This window comes from Podarcis vaucheri, assembly GCF_965113315.1.
Source record: "Podarcis vaucheri genome assembly, chromosome: Z".
Classification (NCBI taxonomy): Eukaryota; Metazoa; Chordata; class Lepidosauria; order Squamata; family Lacertidae; genus Podarcis; species Podarcis vaucheri.
Window position 1 is genome coordinate 20,337,394 of NC_138758.1, and position 25,486 is coordinate 20,362,879.

The window sequence follows — 25,486 nt, forward strand, 5'->3', positions numbered from 1 at the left end:
CCTAAATTAAAATATATCTAATTGCACTAGGCTTCCCTTTGCTGTATGTAAATACAATGCAATCAACAGATTATATTATAAATGATATTATAGGTTCCCATATACCCCCCACTTCACCCCCCAAAAATGTTGTTAAAAAACTATATTCCAAAATATACATACAAGCTGCATATATGCAAAGTTGTTTTTTTTTTGTTGCCCTTATTTCTGAGCAAACGACAGATCAGTCCACATTTGTCACAAGCTGTTGCAATGTTGGAAGTGTGTGATTTGAGTAAGAAATCTCCTGACCAGTAAATTAGCATGAAGAATCTGAGTGTTCAGAGCTTTAATAATAATAATTGCGAGGGATACAGTCTGCTTGGAGAAAAGGAATGAGAAAGTACATGAAGATTGTGGAAAAACTTGGAAAGTGTCATTCTGCAAAGTACTAATATTGCCGTAGTAAAACAAGCCAAGCTAAGAAGAGTCACTCAGGATATTCAGGATTGAACCACACACCATTGGTGGGACATCTTTTCAGGATAGAGCTCTACCATGACCAACATTTTAAATTTGGCTTGGCACCCTGTGATTATACTGGATTTTGGTGTTTTGATGTTGCTTATATTAGTGTGTATTTTCTATGTTAAAGTTAAACATTTGTATGGGGAAAAGGTATAGGTTTTTTTCCTCAGAGAGGGAAGGAGGAACAGATTAGCTAAGCATGGAAGAGGTAACCGTGTTGGACCAAGGGGTGGAGTTTATGGGCAATCTATCCGGAAGACATTTGTATTTCGAGGAGTTAGTGGTCTGACATGGTTACCCTTCATGCCTTCTCTTCCTTCTCCCTCTCGATCTCCTGAGCCATGTATCAGAAGATTTTTAATGCTGGATGTTTTTAGATATGCTGTAAGCCCTCCAGAGTCCCTTGGGAAAGCCAGCCAAATGGGTGGGGTATAAAGATGGTGATGATGATGGTGATGGTGATGATAATTTATACATATAGCTGATGCACAGAAACTGTGCAAAATCTTGCAATGTTTATATTTTGAAAGGTGAATACTACAATCACGGTTGCAAACCCTTTCTTTTTGCATGGTGCCTAGTCACTGATCTAAGTGACAGCGGACTTCTGTATAAGAGCTACTGCTGGGTCACACTAGGTTGATGGCATTCACTGTGCCATCAACCCAATATTTTTTTTAAAAAAGATCTCCCCAATGTTGGGTGGAATTTAGTTCACAAGAATGGTCAATTTCAATCCGGTAGTTTTCATAAGGGGAATAGTGAAGAGAGAAATGAGAGCCGGTTTCAGCCTTGTCAGCCCATTGAACAAGGCACCTACATAGGTGAACAGCCACATTCACACCACTAACGTCAGTGATTTCACTAAAAACAATTTTAAAAGGAGCCCTAAGATATGGCCATGGCTGTTGGAAAAGTTACGAGTCACTGCACATTGTTTTTGTCATTGTCTTTTGTTAGCCATCTGTTATCAGGCCATCAGCTACAGGGTCATACAATGAAAATATTTTTCTATGCTCCTATTTTGGGACAAAAAAAGAGAGGCCCTAGCAGTTTTTTAAACAAACTAAACAGCTAATATTATCGTCCCTTGGTAAAACCAAGTCACCCTATGATTTCTTAGACTAAAAAAGCACTAGAAATCAACATTTGTAAGGGCAGTACAGAATTGACCAAGTGTGAAGCCTGGAGCACTTACAAGTGGCACACACAAAATGTAAGCCACAAAGAGCAACGTGAAGGGGTTTCCATGCGATGGCTACCATTTCTCCCTTACGTACATGTTGAAGTAGAATCGATAACTGGTTAGCATATGTACAAAATCTTTACAGAATTCTATCTTGTAGCTTTAAAAAAATAAAAATATGGATATTGTTGAAGACAGCAGGTCTCTCATTAATATTTCAATTAAGGCTTCATTATTGTATATCCGCCATTATTCTAATGACTGTCAGGGGCTCAGAGGTGGGAGGGGGGCAAGACTCCTTCAGCAGGGACAGCTTGAGTTTGTTTATAATTAGCTACTGACTTCCCCCGTAGAACCTGCTGCCAGTCTCTTCTGCATCTTGCTTGGCCACAAGAATCCAATGTATTCCAAACAGATTTAAATCGTGATCTCTGGGAGACGATGAAGAAGAAAAAGAAATCTTACTGTGCTGTTTATTTCCCCCGCACCCCAACATTAATTAAATAATAATAATTTAATCCTCCCTCTATTCTTTTTTTTATAAAAAAGTTAAAAGAGGTTTCTGATTAAATAATTCTGAGAAGAAAAGGTTTGATGCAGCCGCGTCTGGAAGGGTCAGAGCGAAGATGCTGGTGCGGGAGGTCGGCTGGTCCCGGTGGCTGATGGAGGTTCTGCTCCCCTTCTGCTGCTAAGCACGAAGTCCGTGGGGAGGCTCTCCAGAAGGCACTTGAGCTGTTCCTGCCCTAGCTTGATCTTGCTGGCCAACTCGCGCTGTTCCAGATTTCATCTTCACGAAATGCTGGTAGTCTCGGAGCTGCTCCCCCGAGAGGTAATTGCATAGGATGTCCAAGACCACGTGCTTTCGCCGGTCCAGGTTCTCCTTCAGCTCGCGGGCGTCTTCGTGCTGGCCAGCCAGCATCTTCCGCTTCTTGTTCAGAGAGCTCCATTCTTGGTTATCCACATCCTCACTGTCGCATGTCCCGGTCCGCTACCTATGGCGTGTGTCTCTTGCAGCTGATGGTGGTTGTAATTTGATTCCCCATAACAACAACCCAACGGGGGATGTTGGCCCCCTCAATATTGGGGGGATTGAGCTCCCATGGCCAGGATTCAACCCAGAGGGGAATGCATTTTATTATCTGTGTTTTCCAATAATTCTTGTAGCTTCCCCACCGCTATCGTCTCCACCAGTTTGCCCCAGATTTGGAAGGGGGAGGGTAATTTATTATATACATAATTTGCTTTCAGGCTGCACTTCAAATGTGCAAAAGCATACACTCTGACAGCACCAGAAAAAAAAAGGTTAACAGTTTTTACCTGATTTGTCACATTGTGTTAAACACAATGAGCTTCACAAAAAAAGAACATGGAATCTAGAAGCATCCTAAGTTATATGCTAGCACTTGATTGTAGTACTCTGACCCAACAAAAGAAATAGAAACCCAACATAGTCATCACAATTAATTTACTAGTCTCTTCAAGACTGTATTTTCTTTCCAGTGTTTTGGTCTCCTGCTATACATGTAGAAATACACTTTGGGTAATTAAATTTACAGAAAGCCAAAGCCAAATAAAAATTAGTTATGCTGGGGAAAAATCGGGGGCTTATAAGAAATAAGATTTTAAGATTTTCTACATAGCTTCCCCACTGCTATCGTCTCCACCAATTTTTCCCAGATTTGGAGGGGGGTATTAACATTCCAATTTCTCCTCCATCTTTCTTCCTCTCCCCCCCCTTTTGAGAAAAGGTTTGGCTCATCCGAAAATTTTACTTGCAAGACAGAAGTTATTGGCCTGTCCTTTTAGCTTCTGTTGTCCCTTTGTGTTCTGAGGTGTTCAACCTCAGAAAAGGTTGAGTGCTTTAAGTGAGGCAAACGTTCTTTGATGGCAGGATGTGAATTGTGGAGGAGATTAAACATTGAATGGTTTTGTGCCATAGGCTGTATTTAGAAGTGTTAATTATTGTTTTTGTGTGCCTGATTATTCTGTTAGGGCTTCTGTCCCCCTCGCCATGTTTCTTTCACACTACATTACCTGTTGTTTCATGGCACTGTGTTTTTTCCATCTTTTACAAAGGAAATGGGGCTGCTGCATTTGGAAAGATGCCTTGCTTGGTCATATGGCACAAATGGTTGGAGCCCCATGGTATTAAAGTTTAAAACACGCCTGCAAGGAGCACTCTAAATGTTCTGCCATTTGGGTGCAATCAAACTGTAGAATCTTTTAGCTTTCTCTGTCCCTATGTGTTTTGAGATGTTCATCCTCAGAAAAGGTTGAGCGTTTTAAGTGAGACAAAAGTTCTTTGATGGCAGGGTGTGAATTGTGGAGCAGATTATACATTTTATATAGATATTTTCCTTTAGGCTGGATTAGAGTTCCCTTTAGTTTTGATATTTCTCCAGCAAACCCTATTTTCTTTGTTTTTCATTCAGTTGGAAGTATTGGAGCCAGCCTGACAAATACATATGGATGTCAAAGTCCTTTCCTCTTAATTTATTAATTTCCCCCTCTAATAACATTTTATATGTTGCCCGATTTCCCTTCATGTTTTTCTTCCTCAAGCCAAAGGCTTCAATGTGTGAAATGCACCAAGGGCTTGTAGGTTCTAGGAGACATTTATATTTCATCCATGGATTATATAAGGTCTGAGTTGTGTGGCTGCATATTCTGGTAAGGTGTCGGCAAGGGATTGAATCTTGGTGCAGAAAATGAGAAAGGACACTTGTGTTGAGGGGTTTTGGGATACCCCGCTGCGAGTAACACAGGTGCATCCTCCGCAAATTTGGAGTGTGTGCAGTAACTGAAAAGTTCATTAAGGGCAGGGTGTGAACTGTCTGGCTGTACCACCTGAAGGCATGTTTGGAAAGGAATACATATTGGTGTAGGAAAGGCTGAAGCATACAGATTGCTGATGTATGTACAGAAACTGTGGAGAAACCGGCAATTTTTTATTTCAAAAGGAAAGATAGTACTTGAGCAGCAGCTATGAAGAGGAAAGCAGAAACTGTGGGAAATCCTGTAATTCTATTTACATAGTATAGAGGAAGGGGGTGGGATGGTGGGGGGCTGCGGAAACCACCCTTCTGCAAATGGCACCGATGATGAAGCCAGGAACTCGGCCTGCTTTGCTCCATGTCTCATTAGAAGCAGAACAAGAAGGAGGAGGAGGAGGAAGAGGAGGAGGACAGGACGGAGCAGCCAGCTCTTTGCTGCTTTCCAAGCAGAGCACCCTTTCTGGCTGTTAGGATCACCTCCTCTTCTTTGTGAATTAATCCCTGAATGCACCTCCCTAATGACTGCGCCAGATGTAGCACTGCCTTTCACTTCTCTCCTCTTGCAGAGAGAATGAAAAAGCGAGATAAATGTGCTTGGGATTCTTCAAGTCCAGAATCTGGCTCTTGTGGATCACTTGCTGGCTGATTCCAGAGGCTGCACAATGTGTTAGGTTTCTCTGTCCCTATGTGTTCAGAGGTGTTCATCCTCAGAGAAGGTTGAGCGTTTTAAGTGAGACAAAAGTTCTATAATGGCAGGGTGTGAATTATGGAGGAGATTATACATTTTAGATAGAAATTTTCCTTTATGCTGGATTAGAGTTCCCTTTAGTTTTGATATTTCTCCAGCAAACCCTATTTTCCTTGTCTTTCATTCAGTTGGAAGTATTGGAGCCAGCCTGACAAATACATATGGATGTCAAAGTCCTTTCCTCTTAATTTATTAATTTCCCCCTCTAATAACATTTTATATGTTGCCCGATTTCCCTTCATGTTTTTCTTCCTCAAGCCAAAGGCTTCAATGTGTGAAATGTACCAAGGGCTTGTAGGTTCCAGGAGATATTTATATTTCATCCATGGATTATATAAGGTCTGAGTTGTGTGGCTGCATCTTCTGGTAAGGTGTTGGCAAGGGATTGAATCTTGGTGCAGAAAAGGAGAAAGGACACTTGTGTTGAGGGGTTTTGGGATACCCCGCTGCGAGTAACACAGGTGCATCCTCCGCAAATTTGGAGTGTGTGCAGTAACTGAAAAGTTCATTAAGCGCAGGGTGTGAACTGTCTGGCTGTACCACCTGAAGGCATGTTTGGAAAGGAATACATATTGGTGTAGGAAAGGCTGAAGCATACATATTGCTGATGTATGTACAGAAACTGTGGAGAAACCTGCAATTTTTTATTTCAAAAGGAAAGATAGTACTTGAGCAGCAGCTATGAAGAGGAAAGCAGAAACTGTGGGAAATCCTGTAATTCTATTTACATAGTATAGAGGAGGGGGGTGGGATGGTGGGGGGCTGCGGAAATCACCCTTCTGCAAATGGCACCGATGATGAAGCCAGGAACTCGGCCTGCTTTGCTCCAGGTCTCATTAGCAGCAGAAGAAGAAGAAGGAGGAGGAGGAAGAGGAGGAGGAGGAGGAGGAGGAGGACAGGACGGAGCAGCCAGCTCTTTGCTGCTTTCCAAGCAGAGCACCCTTTCTGGCTGTTAGGATCCCCTCTTCTTCTTTGTGAATTAATCCCTGAATGCACCTCCCTAATGACTGTGCCAGATGTAGCACTGCCTTTCACTTCTCTCCTCTTGCAGAGAGAATGAAAAGGCCAGATAAATGTGCTTGGCATTCTTCAAGTCCAGAATCTGGCTCTTGTGGATCACTTGCTGGCTGATTCCAGAGGCTGCACAATGTGTTAGGTTTCTCTGTCCCTATGTGTTCAGAGGTGTTCATCCTCAGAGAAGGTTGAGCGTTTTAAGTGAGACAAAAGTTCTATAATGGCAGGGTGTGAATTGTGGAGGAGATTATACATTTTAGATAGATATTTTCCTTTAGGCTGGATTAGAGTTCCCTTTAGTTTTGATATTTCTCCAGCAAACCCTATTTTCCTTGTCTTTCATTCAGTTGGAAGTATTGGAGCCAGCCTGACAAATACATATGGATGTCAAAGTCATTTCCTCTTAATTTATTAATTTCCCCCTCTAATAACATTTTATATGTTGCCCGATTTCCCTTCATGTTTTTCTTCCTCAAGCCAAAGGCTTCAATGTGTGAAATGCACCAAGGGCTTGTAGGTTCTAGGAGATATTTATATTTCATCCATGGATTATATAAGGTCTGAGTTGTGTGGCTGCATCTTCTGGTAAGGTGTCGGCAAGGGATTGAATCTTGGAGCAGAAAATGAGAAAGGACACTTGTGTTGAGGGGTTTGGGAATACCTGGCTGCGAGTAACACAGGTGCATCCTCCGCAAATTTGGAGTATGTGCAGTAACTGAAAGGTTCATTAAGGGCAGGGTGTGAACTGTGTGGCTGTACCACCAGAAGGCATGTTTGGAACGGAATCCATTTTGGTGTAGGAAAGGCTGAAGTATACATATTGCTGATGTATGTACAGAAATTGTGGAGAAACCTGCATGTTTTTATTTTAAAAGGAAAGATAGTATTCTGGCTCTTGTGGATCACTTGCTGGCTGATTCCAGTGGCTGCAAATGGTGTCATTGTACCTCCTGAAGGAGGCATTCCTGCCTGAGAGGAAGGGTGTGAACTGTGTGGCTATACCACCTGATTGCATGTTTGCAAGGGAATCAATTTTTGTGCAGAAAAGTGCTGAAAAGGACATTTGCCAATGCCCTTTTTGAGATGCAGTTTCACTAGAATGGTCACTTCTAACCTGGTGCTTTTCATAAATAAGGGGAATACTGAAGAGGTGAAATCAGAGTCTTTGAATAAGACAGAAACGCAGGTGAACAGCCACATCCACACCAGAAACTTTAGTGAGTCCACAAAGTCATCCATTGGGAAGAGGCAGTTGAACTCCTAAACTGTTCTGTTGAAGGGGCCAAGCAGCATAAGGGTGTATCTTTGGACAAGCAACATCTTAATCTAAGTAAGCCCTTAATGGGTAGCCAATCTAAGGGCTTTTCAAAAAGGGGTTTGATCTTGGTGCAGAAAAGGAGTGATGAGTACATATAGCTTTGCTCCTTTCCAAGCAGTGCGCCCTCTCTGGCTGCTAGGAGCCCCTCCTCTTTTTTGTTAATTAGTCCCTAAATGAACCTTCCTAATGACTGTGCCTGATGAAGCACTGCTGTTCACACACACACACATGTGTGTGTGTGTGTGTGTGTGTGTATATGTATATGTAGATATATATGTGTGTGTTTGTGTGTGTGTATATATATATATATATATATATATATATATATATATATATATGGTTTTTTTAAAGAAACACCAGCTTAAGATTTATTATGCAAAAAGCTTTTATGAAAAGTTTTTTTAAAAAAACCACACACCAAAGGAAGTACAATTCATGGATGAAGAAATCAACCTTCCTGCCAAATAAGATGCATGTGTTCTCTCTATTAGGGTTCAGCAACAAAAACCATGAGGCAAAACAGCCCTCAGTTTTCATGTTCTTGAAAGTCCCCTTCACCCCCCAAAAAAAGATGTTAAAAAACTATAATCCAAAATATACATACAAGCTGCATATATGTAAATTGGGGTTTTTTGTTATTGCTGCCCTTTTTTCTGAGCAAATGACAGATCAGTCCACATTTGTCACAAGTTGCTGCATTGTTGAAAGTGTGTGATTTCAGTAAGAAATCTCCTGACCAGTAAACTAGCATGAAGAATCTGAGTGTTCAGAGCTTTAATAATAATAATCCGCCCAGTCTGACACACAAACGCCACAAAATTTCTTCCTCTGCAAAGTTTCTTCTTGTTTAATACAGCCATACGATAGTTATTGAAAAGTGGGCTTACTTTCAATGCCCCCCTCTCCGGCCTGCAAATTTTGTTTTCAGGCCATTGGAAGAGAATAACAGATTGAGGGCAGAAAGTTGTTTCTGGAAGACCAGTCAAGGCATCAGCAACTGGCTGGCCAGACCCATGTTCTACAGTTTATCTGGAAGAGAAAGTTGGTGGTCTCTTCATTACTGGGTGCACGGGGTTAAAACATGTAATCCTTTCCCCTGTTCAGGTCTTTATTTTTTCTCTCTTCTTCTATCTCCTGTCTCACTGGAGAGAACCAAGCGCCAGGATCCCACACTTGCAGTCTGTTTTAAGAGGTTAGTGGCAGAGATTCCTCTCCTCTTTTGAGCAAAGTTTGGATGCCCGCTCTGCAGCTTTTAAAGAGAGTAGGGAAGTTTCGGCTGTGGGCGGATCTTGCCCCTTCTTCGCCTGTTCCTCTAGCATGATCTGCAGGTCAAAGATATAGTTGATAAGGTGCTGCAAGATTTCCACTTGGCTGACTTTGGTGCCTTGCGGGATCCTCTGCACCAGCTCGCGCAGCTTGGAGTAGCAGTCATTCATGTTGTAAAGGAGGTTCTTGGGCCCCTCCTGAGCCGGGCTCTGTTTTTTTGTCTTTTTTTTGTTTTGGCAAGACTTGTTGCCTTTTTCTGAAGGCCTGTGAAGCAGGAGTCACGGGCTGAGGGGCTTCATTCTGTTGTTCGTTCCCTGGGTGATGGTGAGGCTCTGATCAGAGAGGCAGCACAAAGCTTGCTTCCTAGCAGATCCTGACTGATCTGACTGGGCTGATTCCTTTCATGGCCATGAAGGAGGAGAAACCAGCAGGGATTTTCAGAAGGGCAAGATTTCCTTCCTTAAGGCGGGAGAAGCAAGCAAGCAACCTCAAGAGAGAGAGAGATCGATACTGCCCCTTGCTTGGCAGCCTGGTTGATTCTCTATTGTGTGCACACAGAAAATGCTTCTCTTTGCAAAAAAAGCCCCATGTATATATTTTAAAAACAGAAATGCTACCTTTGCAGCAGCAAATATTTTCTGATCCTTTCCCCAGTCAAGGTCTTTTCTCTCTCTCTCCTTCTATCTTCTGTACAACTGGAGAGGCTATGGAATCTATGACATGTTGCAAGATTTCCACGGCTGACTTTGGTGCTTTGTGTGTTAAGACCCACAAGACCTCCCCAAATAAAGACACAATTGATGCCAAATTTAGTTTAAGGTTATTGGCATAATTTTGGCCAGAATGAAAAATGAAGATAAATGTGCTTGGAATTCTTCAAGTCCAGAATCTGGCTCTTGTGGATCACTTGCTGGCTGATTATAGTGGATTCAAATTGTTTCTTTTTCTTTTCTTTTTCTTTTTATTTCAAAACCAAAAAAAATTTACAAACATCAAATTCAAAATCCATATTCATTTTATAATTTAAGCCTATTATATAGATTACCTAAATTAAAATATATCTAAATACTCTAGGCTTCCAATTGTTGTATGTAAATACAACACAATTAACAAATTATATTATAAATGATATTATTAGTTCCCAAATACCCCCACTCCCCTTCACCCATGTGTGATCTCAGTATTTTACTTCTTCCATCTTGTTGTGTTGTTAATAATTTAATAATTATTCAATTGATTTTATTATTATTTTCTTGCTTACCCCTGCATGTTTTACACATTCTCTATTAATATTTCAATTCCGGAACCGGGGGGCCGAAAGCTTTCATTAGGTGATATACAGCATTGTTGGGCAGGATAGTAGCCCAAACATACCTAGAAACATAATGAATTATAACAGAAACATATTGCTTCCCAGTACTGGTTTTCTGCAAGGGACCCACCAAATCCATCCCTTTTCTTTTTTTATACTAAGCTTTTCAGAGTGGGACAGGTGCACAAAAGGGTTGCAAAACATGAGTCAAACAGTAGTATGATGCAGCCTTTTTTGCTGTTAGGATCCCCTCTTTTTTTTTGTTAATTAATCCCTGAATGAACCTCTCTAATGATTGTTGTGCCTGATAAAGCACTGCATCTTCACTTCTTTTGCAGACAGAATGAAAAAACAAATGTTTTTCTTTTTCTTTGTGTTTTTGGGTGTGAAAAATAACTTTATTTTCAAGCCCCACTGAGTGAAGAAATAAGAAGAACTATCAATAGGGATCATACAGACCAGCATTCATATTTGATAAAGCTCTGTTTCAACATTGTCCATTCAAAAGATGACTAGAGGTCTCAGGAGCCTTCCCGTCAATTGGTCCTTTAGTCATCTGCAATCCCCCCCCCACAGCAGTATCAATTTTGATATACAAAAGTGCCAAACAGAATATGTTAAGTTTGCAAATTCATATAAAAAGCCTGGAATACAGAAGATCCATTCATATGCAGCTTGTACAGCCATACAGCTTCCAAAACAAGGCATTTATACCGTTCATAGTCTAGCGCGTGGGACAAAGGAAGATGCCCCACGAGATCCGCCAACTCCCCACTAATCAACATCTTCAGAATAGACATATACAGTCTTGAAGGGAGCTCCAGTTCCCGGCAGGTTAGTTCGAATAAAGTCAGATAGCTCAGGACATGCATGGGGGGTTTATACGCAGGGAAAAGACGTAAGTCAAAATCCCTCAGGGTAAACTCACGAGTAATGCGCCTTGGAACCACATCTCGTGGCTCTTGGTCATAGCTGTACCTTGGGGCAGAGCGATAACTCAGGCTCGTCCATCCGGACGCTGAGGTTCCTGCCCTTCATACCTGTAAGAGGGTCTGGGATGCAGCCCGTACCCCTCCTCTTCTTCGTACCACCGAACCGGCCCGTGGGGCTCCCAAGACCTTTCTGGCGAATATATCTGGGCTGCGCTAGGCGGTCGATACTTCATTGGTCAGCGACTTTCCTGGGGTGGGCGCTCCGGCTCTCAATAGTCGTCCTCTGCCCGAATCTCCCTTGGTCATTGCGGTGGTCCCTTGTAGTCATACTCCTGCCGTCTAGTCTGTGGGGCTGCAACAATGGAGTGACCCACTCGGGGATACTTTTCCCGACATAGGAATCCTCCCCGGGTACGACCCTGCACCCACTTGACTGCTTGGCCAGGCAAAAGCTCCATTCCCCTCGGCTGGGCCAACGGCTTTGAACTTGACTCGAGGAGTTGAGGTTTGCGCTTCATTCCTGGGTTTAACTTGGGACTTTTGCCAGTGTATTTCTGAGATTCTGGTTCACAAGAATGGTCAATTTCAACCTGGTGCTTTTCATTAAGAAGGGGAATAGTGAAGAGCGAAATCAGAGCCAGTTGCAGCAGTGTCAGACCATTGAACAAGGCAACAACATAGGTGAACACCCACACTATAAACTTTTTGTTTGTACTAAACTTTTCAATTTTTTGTACTAAGCTTTTCAGAGAGGGAAAGGCACGTGAAAGGGTTGTGAAACACGAATATGATGCAGCCTTTTTGGCTGTTAGGATCCCCTCTTCTTTTTTGTTAATTAATCCCTGAATGAACCTCTCTAATGATTGTGCCTGATGAAACACTGCGTCTTTCTTCTCTTCTTTTGCAGACCGAATGAAAATCCAAATAAATGTTTTTCTTTTTCTTGGTTTTTTTGGATGTGAAAAATGACTTTTCTTTCAATCCCCACTGAATGAAGAAATAATAAGAACTATCGATAGGGATCATACAGACCAGAATTCATATTTGATAAAGCTCTGTTTCAACGTTGTCCATTCGAAAGATGACTAGAGGTCTCAGGAGCCCCTGCCACTCACGCGCACCCGGATCCACTACTCTCCCCTACTGGAAGAGCACTGGTGGTGGGGTGACTCCTCCTGGATCCTGGCTGAGGTCCAAGGAATGGCTTGTCCCACCCCCTACTGGATGGTCCCTGAGAGGCGGACCAAGGCAATGCAAGCCACCACACTCACAACACTCAACACGGTGAATGAGAGCGGCAGGAAAAAGCTGTTTAAATTCTTTCTTGTTCTTTTTTGGGAGAGTGCATGAGGTTGTTGTCTTAATTACAAAAAAATCAAATTACAATATCATACAGAGACTTTTTACACACAGAATATTAGAATGGTTTCTTACCAGAAGGTAAAGAAAATATATTCTTTTTTCCTTTCTTTATTGATAAGCCACTTACAAGTTTTTAAGCTATTGTTATACAAAGTTGCAGGGCATGCACAATTTTCCTTCGATAGGGTTTGCTCTTTTCACCGCCCCCCATTTCTTATCTTTTCATTTTTTGCTAAGTGCAAATACTAGATTTCTTTCTCCACCTTTTAAGGCAAGTTAAATGCGACACTGCAAATTGAAAGTCCTTCTTTATATCTCCAGCACAGTACAATCTCAGTCCAGTACTTCACAATCCTGACCAGCAAAACTCACAGTATCAGCAGCACACATTGTCTTACTTCCAACCTTGTTGTCAGCGTGTGTGCTGAGAGTTTGTGTTTTTGTGTGTGTGTGTTTGGAGTGAGTGTGCTTTCCTTGTATGGACATTGCAGCCTGCAACTTCCTCTCTTTATTTGCACCTCCAGGGGACACCAATCAATCCTAGAGTGCCACTCCTAGGCACTAAAGAGAATTCTGGAACACTTTTTAAAGCTTCCAGGAACTTTTATCTTTTTCTTAAAGAACCTTTTCCAAACACCCCCTCTCATTTGAACAGAACCAATACAGTATTGTAAACATATACAAAAGTATTCACACATCATACAACACAATTCCCAACTTTATAACCAGTTGTGCATGTTGTTGCTTTCAATTATTGTCTTTCTTTCACTTAACAAAAATCTTCCATCACTGGATCTCTTGACCAAGATAGTTCTTTGCTGGTCCTAAATATTTTACTTTGAACCATTTCCTTAATTGTGTTGCAAACTCCTTTCCCCCAAGAATTCTTGTAGCTGCCCCATCGCTATCGCCTCCACCAGTTTGTCCCAAATTGCGGGGGGGGGGGGGGTTAATTAACATTCCAATTTCTCCTCCATTTTGCCTTGCTAGCCAGTCCCATTTCCTTGGCTCTTTGTGGTGAAATTCCTCAATGTGACCTAGATGTGTTCATCCACATCTGTCATACGTTCCACTCGGCTGTCTGTGCTCTACGCTAAATTTATTGTTTTGTCCCATAGGCTGGCTTAAGATGTGATGATAAAACTAAAGATTTTGCTTTAGTTGCCAATCATTCTGGTTCCGTCTTCTTCGTTAAAAATTGTTTATTTGTTTGGAAGCCTGTTATGATGCCCTGCAGTATGCAAATAGATAAAATCAAATGTTTCCCCTCCCGTCTCCTCCATCTTTGCCTCTCCAGCCTGGCGTGGCCATTCATATTTGTCGCATGTCCCTTGCTGCTAACAGGGCCCTGGGCTTCCCGCGGCTGATGGTGACAGTCATTTGCAAACAAACATCAAATTCAAAATCCATACTCATTTTCTAACACAAGCCTATTACATAGATTACCTAAATTAAAATATATCTAATTGCACTAGGCTTCCCTTTGCTGTATGTAAATACAATGCAATCAACAGATTATATTATAAATGATATTATAGGTTCCCATATACCCCCCACTTCACCCCCCAAAAATGTTGTTAAAAAACTATATTCCAAAATATACATACAAGCTGCATATATGCAAAGTTGTTTTTTTTTTGTTGCCCTTATTTCTGAGTAAACGACAGATCAGTCCACATTTGTCACAAGCTGTTGCAATGTTGGAAGTGTGCGATTTGAGTAAGAAATCTCTTGACCAGTAAATTAGCATGAAGAATCTGAGTGTTCAGAGCTTTAATAATAATAATAATAATAATAATAATAATTGCAAGGGATTCAGTCTGCTTGGAGAAAAGGAATGAGAAAGTACATGAAGATTGTGGAAAAACTTGGAATGTGTCATTCTGCAAAGTACTAATATTGCCGTAGTAAAACAAGCCAAGCTAAGAAGAGTCACTCAGGATATTCAGGATTGAAACACACACCATTGGAGGGACATCTTTTCAGCATAGAATCCTACCATGACCAACATTTTAAATTTGGCTAGGCACCCTGTGATTATACTGGATTTTGGTGTTTTGATGTTGCTTATATTAGTGTGTATTTTATATGCTAAAGTTCAACATTTGTATGGGGGAAAGGTATAGGTTTTTTTCCTCAGAGAGGGAAGGAGGAACAGATTAGCTAAGCATGGAAGAGGTAACCGTGTTGGACCAAGGGGTGGAGTTTATGGGCAATCTATCCGGAAGACATTTGTATTTCGAGGAGTTAGTGGTCTGACATGGTTACCCTTCCTGCCTTCTCTTTCTTCTCCCTCTCTAGCTCCTGAGCCATGTATCAGAAGATTTTTAATGCTGGATGTTTTTAGATATGCTGTAAGCCCTCCAGAGTCCCTTGGGAAAGCCAGCCAAATGGGTGGGGTATAAAGATGATGATGATGGTGGTGATGATAATTTATACATATAGCTGATGCACAGAAACTGTGCAAAATCTTGCAATGTTTATATTTTGAAAGGTGAATTCTACAATCACGGTTGCAAACCCTTTCTTTTTGCATGGTGCCTAGTCACTGATCTAAGTGACAGCGGACTTCTGTATAAGAGCTACTGCTGGATCACACTAGGTTGATGGCATTCACTGTACCATCAACCCAATATTTTTTTTAAAAAATCCCCCCCTATGTTGGGTGGAATTTAGTTCACAAGAATGGTCAATTTCAATCCAATGGTTTTCATAAGGGGAATAGTGAAGAGAGAAATGAGAGCCGGTTTCAGCCTTGTCAGCCCATTGAACAAGGCACCTACATAGGTGAACAGCCACATTCACACCACTAACGTCAGTGATTTCACTAAAAACAATTTTAAAAGGAGCCCTAAGATATGGCCATGGCTGTTGGAAAAGTTACGAGTCACTGCACATTGTTTTTGTCATTGTCTTTTGTTAGCCATCTGTTATCAGGCCATCAGCTACAGGGTCATACAATGAAAATATTTTTCTATGCTCCTATTTTGGGACAAAAAAAGAGAGGCCCTAGCGGTTTTTTAAACAAACTAAACAGCTAATATTATCGTCCCTTGGTAAAACCAAGTCACCCCATGATTTCTTAGACTAAAAAAGCACTAGAAATCAACATTTGTAAGGGCAGTACAGAATTGACCAAGTGTGAAGCCTGGAGCACTTACAAGTGGCACACACAAAATGTAAGCCACAAAGAGCAACGTGAAGGTGTTTCCATGCGATGGCTACCTTTGTGCCGCAAGGTATAATGTGCATATTGGTTGGCATTCCAAACCATTCTTCTCCATGGCACGGCAAAGCCTGAGAAAGGCTTGCAGTATCACAACAAGGCTGGGTAGCCAAGTTAAAAAAACAACCACCACCAAGCCTGCCGCACCCCCTGTGTGGCAGTAATGTGTGCCAGCTCTCACAATTCCATTTCTCAGAAGCAGTCATTTGATGAATACAGTGCAAAGTCTCTGAGGTTTATGAGGCTCTTGCTAATCCGCAGCCTAGGCTTTAAGTTGCACCTCACTGGGTGGCAGCCTATGTAGTTTTCAGCCGCATTGCCCCTCCTAGGCAGCCTGGAAACCATGTGATTCAGCTTGGACTGGATGACAGAGTAGTGGAATTCCCTCTCCTTGTTCAGCTTGCGGAAATAGTCTGTCCTGTGGTTGGCAGCATAGTCTATGGACCTCAGGGATGTCAGCGAGCCCGTAGAGCTTGCCCAGGAGCAGTGGGAAGACAGTGAAGAAAGCCACCGAGCGCTAGATGAAGTTGAAGTGGCCTTCCGAGAAATGGGAGATACTTCTTTAGATAGCATCCTCTGAGTGTAAAACTTCGTTATGGACACATGACTTGTGGGGTTTAGTTCACCCTGGGGTTTTAGCTTGGACATTTGCTGAGGGGTCAAGAGGTGTGGAATTTGAGTCTGGTCCTTCCACAGGTTGGGAAGAAGGAGGTGGGAGGCTGTCCCCAATCTGAGAACAGGACAGCACTTCCTTCTCTTCCCTCTTTCTTCACTGCCCCCTTATAACATGCATTTCCCTCCACAGCCTTTCCCAGTCATTTTGATATTTCTCCAGGAAACCCCATTTTTCTTGTCTTTCATTCAGTTGGAAGTATTGGAGCTAGTCTGCCAAATATATATGGATTTCAAAGTTCTTAATTTATTAATTTTCATTAGATTCTGCAAATCATTAGATTCTGCAAATAGCAGGAGCATGAAGAATTTATTTTCTCTGTTTCCGTTTCCAGCAATCTATAAATAAGGACATTCAATGAACCACGTCAAGAAGTCATTCAAATAAGTTTGCAGGCTGCATGCAGTTCCAGGCTTTCTCTTGCTAATGTTTTTCTTTATTAAAAAAATAATAATATCACAGAGCCCAAGACAGAATCTCAAGGAGGAAGTATCTCTTTGTTTCAGTTTCACGTTGACTCCTGAGTTGTTTGGTTCACACAAGTGCTTGTTCCAATGGCGGCTGCTTCGCACTGCAGATCTGGAAGACGGGATTTTGCTGTGTAACGCTTTTGTGGAAATGTCACTTACTGGCAACATTCACTGGGCACTGAGAGAGATAAAAAGCTGCAATCCAGTGACCACCTGGATAGTACACGGGGGGGACGGACCCTGCTCACGGACCTGCACTGGATCCCACCATGCAGGGGAGAGGGAGAAAAAGGAGAGAGCCATAGCACTCTGACTGGGGATCCTTGCCCAGGGAAAACGAGATGCCAAACTGCACCCACATCCAACGTCTGGGTTGACATTCACCAAGTACATCTGTCTGCATGCAGGCATCCTTGGATCCTGGCCTGTAGCTTTTCCGGCTAGTCCTTTATTTAGATATGGTGTGTGACTATGGGTTTTTTTGGGGGGTGGGTGGGGGCGAGGGTGTTCCTCTTTTCTTTTCCATTGTGAAGTACAAAAAAACAACAAAAAACATTTAACCATTTCTCCCTTACGTACATGTTGAAGTAGAATCGATAACTGGTTAGCATATGTACAAAATCTTTACAGAATTCTATCTTGTAGCTTTAAAAAAATAAAAATATGGATATTGTTCAAGACAGCAGGTCTCTCATTAATATTTCAATTAAGGCTTCATTATTGTATATCCGCCATTATTTTAACGACTGTCAGGGGCTCAGAGGGGGGAGGGGGGCAAGACTCCTTCAGCAGGGACAGCTTGAGTTTGTTTATAATTAGCTACTGACTTCCCCCGTAGAACCTGCTGCCAGTCTCTTCTGCATCTTTCTTGGCCACAAGAATCCAATGTATTCCAAACAGATTTAAATCGTGATCTCCGGGAGAAGATGAAGAAGAAAAAGAAATCTTACTGTGCTGTTTATTTCCCCCCCACACCCCAACATTAATTAAAAAATAATAATTTAATCCTCCCTCTATTCTTTTTTTTTAATAAAAAAGTTAAAAGAGGTTTCTGATTAAATAATTCTGAGAAGAAAAGGTTTGATGCAGCCGCGTCTGGAAGGGTCAGAGCGAAGATGCTGGTGCGGGAGGTCGGCTGGTCCCGGTGGCTGATGGAGGTTCTGCTCCCCTTCTGCTGCTAAGCACGAAGTCCGTGGGGAGGCTCTCCAGAAGGCACTTGAGCTGTTCCTGCCCTAGCTTGATCTTGCTGGCCAACTCGCGCTGTTCCAGATTTCATCTTCACGAAATGCTGGTAGTCTCGGAGCTGCTCCCCCGAGAGGTAATTGCATAGGATGTCCAAGACCACGTGCTTTCGCCGGTCCAGGTTCTCCTTCAGCTCGCGGGCGTCTTCGTGCTGGCCAGCCAGCATCTTCCGCTTCTTGTTCAGAGAGCTCCATTCTTGGTTATCCACATCCTCACTGTCGCATGTCCCGCTCCGCTACCTATGGCGTGTGTCTCTTGCAGCTGATGGTGGTTGTAATTTGATTCCCCATAACAACAACCCAACGGGGGATGTTGGCCCCCTCAATATTGGGGGGATTGAGCCCCCATGGCCAGGATTCAACCCAGAGGGGAATGCATTTTATTATCTGTGTTTTCCAATAATTCTTGTAGCTTCCCCACCGCTATCGTCTCCACCAGTTTGCCCCAGATTTGGAAGGGGGAGGGTAATTTATTATATACATAATTTGCTTTCAGGCTGCACTTCAAATGTGCAAAAGCATACACTCTGACAGCACCAGAAAAAAAAGGTTAACAGTTTTTACCTGATTTGTCACATTGTGTTAAACACAATGAGCTTCACAAAAAAAGAACATGGAATCTAGAAGCATCCTAAGTTATATGCTAGCACTTGATTGTAGTACTCTGACCCAACAAAAGAAATAGAAACCCAACATAGTCATCACAATTAATTTACTAGTCTCTTCAAGACTGTATTTTCTTTCCAGTGTTTTGGTCTCCTGCTATACATGTAGAAATACACTTTGGGTAATTAAATTTACAGAAAGCCAAAGCCAAATAAAAATTAGTTATGCTGGGGAAAAATCGGGGGCTTATAAGAAATATGATTTTAAGATTTTCTACATAGCTTCCCCACTGCTATCGTCTCCACCAATTTTTCCCAGATTTGGAGGGGGTATTAACATTCCAATTTCTCCTCCATCTTTCTTCCTCTCCCCCCCTTTTGAGAAAAGGTTTGGCTCATCCGAAAATTTTACTTGCAAGACAGAAGTTATTGGCCTGTCCTTTTAGCTTCTGTTGTCCCTTTGTGTTCTGAGGTGTTCAACCTCAGAAAAGGTTGAGTGCTTTAAGTGAGGCAAACGTTCTTTGATGGCAGGATGTGAATTGTGGAGGAGATTAAACATTGAATGGTTTTGTGCCATAGGCTGTATTTAGAAGTGTTAATTATTGTTTTTGTGTGCCTGATTATTCTGTTAGGGCTTCTGTCCCCCTCGCCATGTTTCTTTCACACTACATTACCTGTTGTTTCATGGAACTGTGTTTTTTCCATCTTTTACAAAGGAAATGGGGCTGCTGCAGTTGGAAAGATGCCTTGCTTGGTCATATGGCACAAATGGTTGGAGCCCCATGGTATTAAAGTTTAAAACACGCCTGCAAGGAGCACTCTAAATGTTCTGCCATTTGGGTGCAATCAAACTGTAGAATCTTTTAGCTTTCTCTGTCCCTATGTGTTTTGAGATGTTCATCCTCAGAAAAGGTTGAGCGTTTTAAGTGAGACAAAAGTTCTTTGATGGCAGGGTGTGAATTGTGGAGCAGATTATACATTTTAGATAGATATTTTCCTTTAGGCTGGATTAGAGTTCCCTTTAGTTTTGATATTTCTCCAGCAAACCCTATTTTCTTTGTTTTTCATTCAGTTGGAAGTATTGGAGCCAGCCTGACAAATACATATGGATGTCAAAGTCCTTTCCTCTTAATTTATTAATTTCCCCCTCTAATAACATTTTATATGTTGCCCGATTTCCCTTCATGTTTTTCTTCCTCAAGCCAAAGGCTTCAATGTGTGAAATGCACCAAGGGCTTGTAGGTTCTAGGAGACATTTATATTTCATCCATGGATTATATAAGGTCTGAGTTGTGTGGCTGCATATTCTGGTAAGGTGTCGGCAAGGGATTGAATCTTGGTGCAGAAAATGAGAAAGGACACTTGTGTTGAGGGGTTTTGGGATACCCCGCTGCGAGTAACACAGGTGCATCCTCCGCAAATTTGGAGTGTGTGCAGTAACTGAAAAGTTCATTAAGGGCAGGGTGTGAACTGTCTGGCTGTACCACCAGAAGGCATGTTTGGAACGGAATCCATTTTGGTGTAGGAAAGGCTGAAGCATACAGATTGCTGATGTATGTACAGAAACTGTGGAGAAACCGGCAATTTTTTATTTCAAAAGGAAAGATAGTACTTGAGCAGCAGCTATGAAGAGGAAAGCAGAAACTGTGGGAAATCCTGTAATTCTATTTACATAGTATAGAGGAAGGGGGTGGGATGGTGGGGGGCTGCGGAAACCACCCTTCTGGAAATGGCACCGATGATGAAGCCAGGAACTCGGCCTGCTTTGCTCCATGTCTCATTAGAAGCAGAAGAAGAAGGAGGAGGAGGAGGAAGAGGAGGAGGACAGGACGGAGCAGCCAGCTCTTTGCTGCTTTCCAAGCAGAGCACCCTTTCTGGCTGTTAGGATCACCTCCTCTTCTTTGTGAATTAATCCCTGAATGCACCTCCCTAATGACTGTGCCAGATGTAGCACTGCCTTTCACTTCTCTCCTCTTGCAGAGAGAATGAAAAAGCCAGATAAATGTGCTTGGGATTCTTCAAGTCCAGAATCTGGCTCTTGTGGATCACTTGCTGGCTGATTCCAGAGGCTGCACAATGTGTTAGGTTTCTCTGTCCCTATGTGTTCAGAGGTGTTCATCCTCAGAGAAGGTTGAGCGTTTTAAGTGAGACAAAAGTTCTATAATGGCAGGGTGTGAATTATGGAGGAGATTATACATTTTAGATAGAAATTTTCCTTTATGCTGGATTAGAGTTCCCTTTAGTTTTGATATTTCTCCAGCAAACCCTATTTTCCTTGTCTTTCATTCAGTTGGAAGTATTGGAGCCAGCCTGACAAATACATATGGATGTCAAAGTCCTTTCCTCTTAATTTATTAATTTCCCCCTCTAATAACATTTTATATGTTGCCCGATTTCCCTTCATGTTTTTCTTCCTCAAGCCAAAGGCTTCAATGTGTGAAATGTACCAAGGGCTTGTAGGTTCCAGGAGATATTTATATTTCATCCATGGATTATATAAGGTCTGAGTTGTGTGGCTGCATCTTCTGGTAAGGTGTTGGCAAGGGATTGAATCTTGGTGCAGAAAAGGAGAAAGGACACTTGTGTTGAGGGGTTTTGGGATACCCCGCTGCGAGTAACACAGGTGCATCCTCCACAAATTTGGAGTGTGTGCAGTAACTGAAAAGTTCATTAAGCGCAGGGTGTGAACTGTCTGGCTGTACCACCTGAAGGCATGTTTGGAAAGGAATACATATTGGTGTAGGAAAGGCTGAAGCATACATATTGCTGATGTATGTACAGAAACTGTGGAGAAACCTGCAATTTTTTATTTCAAAAGGAAAGATAGTACTTGAGCAGCAGCTATGAAGAGGAAAGCAGAAACTGTGGGAAATCCTGTAATTCTATTTACATAGTATAGAGGAGGGGGGTGGGATGGTGGGGGGCTGCGGAAATCACCCTTCTGCAAATGGCACCGATGATGAAGCCAGGAACTCGGCCTGCTTTGCTCCAGGTCTCATTAGCAGCAGAAGAAGAAGGAGGAGGAGGAGGAAGAGGAGGAGGAGGAGGAGGAGGAGGACAGGACGGAGCAGCCAGCTCTTTGCTGCTTTCCAAGCAGAGCACCCTTTCTGGCTGTTAGGATCCCCTCTTCTTCTTTGTGAATTAATCCCTGAATGCACCTCCCTAATGACTGTGCCAGATGTAGCACTGCCTTTCACTTCTCTCCTCTTGCAGAGAGAATGAAAAGGCCAGATAAATGTGCTTGGCATTCTTCAAGTCCAGAATCTGGCTCTTGTGGATCACTTGCTGGCTGATTCCAGAGGCTGCACAATGTGTTAGGTTTCTCTGTCCCTATGTGTTCAGAGGTGTTCATCCTCAGAGAAGGTTGAGCGTTTTAAGTGAGACAAAAGTTCTATAATGGCAGGGTGTGAATTGTGGAGGAGATTATACATTTTAGATAGATATTTTCCTTTAGGCTGGATTAGAGTTCCCTTTAGTTTTGATATTTCTCCAGCAAACCCTATTTTCCTTGTCTTTCATTCAGTTGGAAGTATTGGAGCCAGCCTGACAAATACATATGGATGTTTTTATTTTAAAAGGAAAGATAGTATTCTGGCTCTTGTGGATCACTTGCTGGCTGATTCCAGTGGCTGCAAATGGTGTCATTGTACCTCCTGAAGGAGGCATTCCTGCCTGAGAGGAAGGGTGTGAACTGTGTGGCTATACCACCTGATTGCATGTTTGCAAGGGAATCAATTTTTGTGCAGAAAAGTGCTGAAAAGGACATTTGCCAATGCCCTTTTTGAGATGCAGTTTCACTAGAATGGTCACTTCTAACCTGGTGCTTTTCATAAATAAGGGGAATACTGAAGAGGTGAAATCAGAGTCTTTGAATAAGACAGAAACGCAGGTGAACAGCCACATCCACACCAGAAACTTTAGTGAGTCCACAAAGTCATCCATTGGGAAGAGGCAGTTGAACTCCTAAACTGTTCTGTTGAAGGGGCCAAGCAGCATAAGGGTGTATCTTTGGACAAGCAACATCTTAATCTAAGTAAGCCCTTAATGGGTAGCCAATCTAAGGGCTTTTCAAAAAGGGGTTTGATCTTGGTGCAGAAAAGGAGTGATGAGTACATATAGCTTTGCTCCTTTCCAAGCAGTGCGCCCTCTCTGGCTGCTAGGAGCCCCTCCTCTTTTTTGTTAATTAGTCCCTAAATGAACCTTCCTAATGACTGTGCCTGATGAAGCACTGCTGTTCACACACACACATATGTGTGTGTGTGTGTGTGTGTGTGTGTGTATGTATATGTAGATATATATGTGTGTGTATATATATATATATATATATATATATATATATATATATATATGGTTTTTTTAAAGAAACACCAGCTTAAGATTTATTATGCAAAAAGCTTTTATGAAAAGTTTTTTTAAAAAAACCACACACCAAAGGAAGTACAATTCATGGATGAAGAAATCAACCTTCCTGCCAAATAAGATGCATGTGTTCTCTCTATTAGGGTTCAGCAACAAAAACCATGAGGCAAAACAGCCCTCAGTTTTCATGTTCTTGAAAGTCCCCTTCACCCCCCCAAAAAAGATGTTAAAAAACTATAATCCAAAATATACATACAAGCTGCATATATGTAAATTGGGGTTTTTTGTTATTGCTGCCCTTTTTTCTGAGCAAATGACAGATCAGTCCACATTTGTCACAAGTTGCTGCATTGTTGAAAGTGTGTGATTTCAGTAAGAAATCTCCTGACCAGTAAACTAGCATGAAGAATCTGAGTGTTCAGAGCTTTAATAATAATAATCCGCCCAGTCTGACACACAAACGCCACAAAATTTCTTCCTCTGCAAAGTTTCTTCTTGTTTAATACAGCCATACGATAGTTATTGAAAAGTGGGCTTACTTTCAATGCCCCCCTCCCCGGCCTGCAAATTTTGTTTTCAGGCCATTGGAAGAGAATAACAGATTGAGGGCAGAAAGTTGTTTCTGGAAGACCAGTCAAGGCATCAGCAACTGGCTGGCCAGACCCATGTTCTACAGTTTATCTGGAAGAGAAAGATGGTGGTCTCTTCATTACTGGGTGCACGGGGTTAAAACATGTAATCCTTTCCCCTGTTCAGGTCTTTATTTTTTCTCTCTTCTTCTATCTCCTGTCTCACTGGAGAGAACCAAGCGCCAGGATCCCACACTTGCAGTCTGTTTTAAGAGGTTAGTGGCAGAGATTCCTCTCCTCTTTTGAGCAAAGTTTGGATGCCCGCTCTGCAGCTTTTAAAGAGAGTAGGGAAGTTTCGGCTGTGGGCGGATCTTGCCCCTTCTTCGCCTGTTCCTCTAGCATGATCTGCAGGTCAAAGATATAGTTGATAAGGTGCTGCAAGATTTCCACTTGGCTGACTTTGGTGCCTTGCGGGATCCTCTGCACCAGCTCGCGCAGCTTGGAGTAGCAGTCATTCATGTTGTAAAGGAGGTTCTTGGGCCCCTCCTGAGCCGGGCTCTGGTTTTTTGTCTTTTTTTTGTTTTGGCAAGACTTGTTGCCTTTTTCTGAAGGCCTGTGAAGCAGGAGTCACGGGCTGAGGGGCTTCATTCTGTTGTTCGTTCCCTGGGTGATGGTGAGGCTCTGATCAGAGAGGCAGCACAAAGCTTGCTTCCTAGCAGATCCTGACTGATCTGACTGGGCTGATTCCTTTCATGGCCATGAAGGAGGAGAAACCAGCAGGGATTTTCAGAAGGGCAAGATTTCCTTCCTTAAGGCGGGAGAAGCAAGCAAGCAACCTCAAGAGAGAGAGAGATTGATACTGCCCCTTGCTTGGCAGCCTGGTTGATTCTCTATTGTGTGCACACAGAAAATGCTTCTCTTTGCAAAAAAAGCCCCATGTATATATTTTAAAAACAGAAATGCTACCTTTGCAGCAGCAAATATTTTCTGATCCTTTCCCCAGTCAAGGTCTTTTCTCTCTCTCTCCTTCTATCTTCTGTACAACTGGAGAGGACCTATGGAATCTATGACATGTTGCAAGATTTCCACGGCTGACTTTGGTGCTTTGTGTGTTAAGACCCACAAGACCTCCCCAAATAAAGACACAATTGATGCCAAATTTAGTTTAAGGTTATTGGCATAATTTTGGCCAGAATGAAAAATGAAGATAAATGTGCTTGGAATTCTTCAAGTCCAGAATCTGGCTCTTGTGGATCACTTGCTGGCTGATTATAGTGGATTCAAATTGTTTCTTTTTCTTTTCTTTTTCTTTTTATTTCAAAACCAAAAAAAATTTACAAACATCAAATTCAAAATCCATATTCATTTTATAATTTAAGCCTATTATATAGATTACCTAAATTAAAATATATCTAAATACTCTAGGCTTCCAATTGTTGTATGTAAATACAACACAATTAACAAATTATATTATAAATGATATTATTAGTTCCCAAATACCCCCACTCCCCTTCACCCATGTGTGATCTCAGTATTTTACTTCTTCCATCTTGTTGTGTTGTTAATAATTTAATAATTATTCAATTGATTTTATTATTATTTTCTTGCTTACCCCTGCATGTTTTACACATTCTCTATTAATATTTCAATTCCGGAACCGGGGGGCCGAAAGCTTTCATTAGGTGATATACAGCATTGTTGGGCAGGATAGTAGCCCAAACATACCTAGAAACATAATGAATTATAACAGAAACATATTGCTTCCCAGTACTGGTTTTCTGCAAGGGACCCACCAAATCCATCCCTTTTCTTTTTTTATACTAAGCTTTTCAGAGTGGGACAGGTGCACAAAAGGGTTGCAAAACATGAGTCAAACAGTAGTATGATGCAGCCTTTTTTGCTGTTAGGATCCCCTCTTTTTTTT

At 42.0% G+C, this 25,486-nt stretch overlaps 1 protein-coding gene and 2 pseudogenes across 13 annotated transcripts in view; 1 reads left to right on the forward strand and 2 right to left on the reverse strand.

The window, feature by feature from the left end:
* LOC309523627 (putative G-protein coupled receptor 34) overlaps nt 1–25,486 on the forward strand; it is a 303,235-nt gene that overhangs the window by 168,705 nt on the left and 109,044 nt on the right. The window lies entirely within an intron of this gene.
* Nucleotides 8,664–9,218, reverse strand: LOC309523732 (DNA-binding protein inhibitor ID-3-A-like; annotated as a pseudogene). Its single transcript has 2 exons — nt 9,113–9,218; nt 8,664–9,022 (listed from the first exon to the last, which is right to left on the reverse strand). The product of its transcript is annotated as a DNA-binding protein inhibitor ID-3-A-like (transcript).
* LOC309523398 (DNA-binding protein inhibitor ID-3-A-like) lies at nt 23,748–24,316 on the reverse strand (annotated as a pseudogene). The gene is made up of 2 exons: nt 24,211–24,316; nt 23,748–24,120 (listed from the first exon to the last, which is right to left on the reverse strand). The product of its transcript is annotated as a DNA-binding protein inhibitor ID-3-A-like (transcript).